This window comes from Tigriopus californicus, chromosome 8, assembly GCF_007210705.1.
Source record: "Tigriopus californicus strain San Diego chromosome 8, Tcal_SD_v2.1, whole genome shotgun sequence".
NCBI classification, from domain to species: Eukaryota; Metazoa; Arthropoda; class Copepoda; order Harpacticoida; family Harpacticidae; genus Tigriopus; species Tigriopus californicus.
In genome coordinates, this window is record NC_081447.1 from 10119557 (window position 1) to 10122904 (window position 3348).

Below are 3348 nucleotides of genomic sequence, written 5' to 3' on the forward strand. Positions count from 1 at the left end.
AGTGGAACACCTCGTCAAATGAGACTGTTGAAAGTTCCAGGTTTCCCCTTGGTGCAAAAGAACAGACAAACACCGAGAGGCGAGAACGCTAGAAGGAGCGAATAAAAGAGGACAGAAAGCAAGCCAGATCTCTCTCTCTCTCTCTCCTTCTCTCTCTCTCTCTTTGAACCGGGATCCAATGAGACGGTGCCCTTTCCTTAACTAAATTCAAGCTAGTTCGTTCTGTTCCCTCTCTCTTGAGGCACGAGGCGAAGGAGAAAATCCATGGGAAATTGGGCGGATCCGGCGAAAACAGTGGTACACATGGAGCACCACTAAGTCACAATTTACCTGCCTACTGATACACTCAGAGGACGAACGATTCAATGCATTTCTCATTTTCCATATCGGATTTTGCAAAGGGTTCCTTCGCATAACTCGTCATTTCTTTGTTGTGTCCTTCGGGCGGTTATTTATTTCACTTTGAAGTATAAAGCCGATATCACCCTTACGAAAAATTGGGGACGAACCTTGCAGGGGAGTTGCCACTGAAGTTGCGACCAATCTAGGCCTTGATTTCGAAGATGGATGGGGAACCATCGACTTTGTGGTTGGCAAGACAAGCCTCTAAGAAATTGATTGACAGCCTTGCGGTCGATGGTCCGACATCCTTTTGTCTAGACATCAATTTGATCCTTTTGTGGGTTATAAAGGTAGATAAAGCGAGGAACTCAAAAAGTCAGTCATAAAAAAGTTTCAATGAGCTTCAGGTTTGATTTAGCTGATAGAGACTTTAACTTTCATTTGAAGTGTGGTTTGGTTGATGTCCCGTTTTTTGCCGATGGTGGATTGTGAATCCTTCTTCATGGAAATCATTCAATACTTTTTACTTTCCCAAACCAGAAAGAACCCTTCTAATGAAACTTTTGATGTTATTTTTCAAAATCTTCAACTGAATGTCATGTGGGATATCAAAGTCAATGCTCTTTAACATTTAAATAGATTAGTCAAATGTCATCACAAGCCAATGGAATGCGATGTGTTGTTGCGCAATATTTCCTAAAATGAGAGTGGTTCACAGTTCGTTTCTTCATGTCACCCTCTAACTACGCCAGTTATTCTCTCTGAATCTTCTGTCCCTTTAATTGTTATTCACTTGGATAGAAGATAATAACTTTTCAAAAAGAGAAAATCCTTCTAACCAATCCTTAATTGTTAAGTGCAGTTTGAATCAGATACTGGAATCGCAAAGAGTCATAATGCAAAACCATACCCACAGAAGGAGAATCAATCTTATACCGGACTTCACACTGCTTTCATGAATATTATGAGGATGACATGAACACTGGATTCGCTGGCAGGGCGAGACTCAATCCTCCAACCTTAGAACCCTAAACACAAAAACATGTTAACAGCTGTTGTCAATCCTTAGATTCCTTAGATTTGAAAGAGGCATCTTTTGCAGTTGTCATCACTTGCGATGTAATGGAAAGGCATGTTAAAAATACTTTAAATGCGGTAAAAAAAGCTTTTAAAAAGAAATTGAAATAAAAAAATTCTCAATACTGCCTCACTGCCCCTAAAGTTCAGTAGTGGTAGAAGTAGTAGCCATGGAGGACTGAACAGTCCAGAATGGCTAAATCGCGAGTAACTTTAAAACATAGTATACAGAACATTGTTCAGACACACCACATTCAGCTGCATTGGACTTTACATTACAGGGCTTTTTTACTTGATCCTAGCTCAAACTGACTCTTCCCTACAGACAACTATTGACATGTCATTAAATCTATCTTTCTTTAAATAAAAGAACTCCAACCCTGACCTCGAATAATTTTGGAACAATTTCAAAATCATGTGAAAAAAGAAACCAAACTAAAATAGAATCTTTACTAACCCAGCGATATGATCATTGTAATTATTCTTTATTGCGACAGATTTGTCAACGGACTATTGGTAGATTTTCAGGTTTACATGATGGCATTTGTGCCTTACTACGGTGTCTTCTTTATGGAAGTTTTGGGTAAGGCCTCACTTCACGCCGCTCGGGCGCCAGCTTTTATCTCTATAAGGATTGTCGAGTTTTCCAAATAATCTTGAAATTGACGTTTGCAGAATTTCACATGTGAAGAGGAATGTAAAGGAAAGTGCTTACATATATCAAATGTCCGCGTAAGTACAGTGGGCCCCTGTTCATATAATTCAGTGGCGTTGTGATGAAAGAGGGTATGATAAGAAATAGGAAAATGTCGAAACGTCCGAAAAAGGCCAAAAAAGGCGAACAGAGGCATTTGCCTTTTTCACAACCCTTGTCCGTCAACACTTACCAGAGCCCAAAATATTTGTTAGTTTTATATTCATAAAATGCAAGCAATAATACCTTTTTCCATTAACTCGCCTTTGATCAAAATTGAAACCTAAACAGTGCCCCTTGCTTTGGAACAGAACCATTGAAGTTTAATTCTTGCCGTAAGGTAAATTTCAACCTGAGTCCTTGGGTAGAAGGAACAAAATCGAAGACAGTAATCTGTTCAACCAAAACCCAGTACATCAATGGAAAATAGTGAACGTATTTTTGTTGAGTCGAGCTCAAGCAGCTTCAAAGCTATTTTTCTTTCCGGAACAAATAGAGACAAAACCAATCTGGTTTCAAATTACTTGTTTGTAATCAAAATGGGCGAAAGAAACATCTTGTCAATGGCTAACCTAGGATTAAAAATATACTGTACGTACATAGAACTTCAAAGGCTTAAGAAAACGGAGCAATTCATTATCGTGATTTCGAGGTTGGTAGCGATACAATTCATCATGATCTTCTTTAAGCTGATTTCTATTTTGCTTACTCAAGGATCCTGTCAATCGCGATTCAGAGATTTTGATCCAGAAAAAGATTCTTGAATGAGGCCGTTTTATCGGTCAGGGGATAGTACTCCCAATATTTACTCCGCTGTCGTATCTTGTTTGAAAGAAATGCCTCCCACAATGTCTGAAGTCACTCAAAGGACCATAGCTATTGCATGGCATTCATCATTGAACAAAGAAGTTTAGCAATATTGATTGCACATAAACTGTAGTACGAGTAATTGCCCTTGAACGTGGCAACGGTGGTAACGTATTGGAAGGCACCATGGTACAACTAGAAAACTACGGTGTTTGCTTTCAGTGTTGGATCTCGTGTCTCTTTGTATCTAGAAGCAGTTAGGAACCTACTTGCCTATGCACTGAACCAACGATGACTACTAAGCACACAATGGATATCGCATTGTGAGTCGGTCTCACTCTACTGTCCATTGGTTAGGGTTGGAGATAATTCAAATTCACTTTGTAAGTCAAAACAAAAGGGTTTCTCATTCGTCCCTTTTGTTCAAG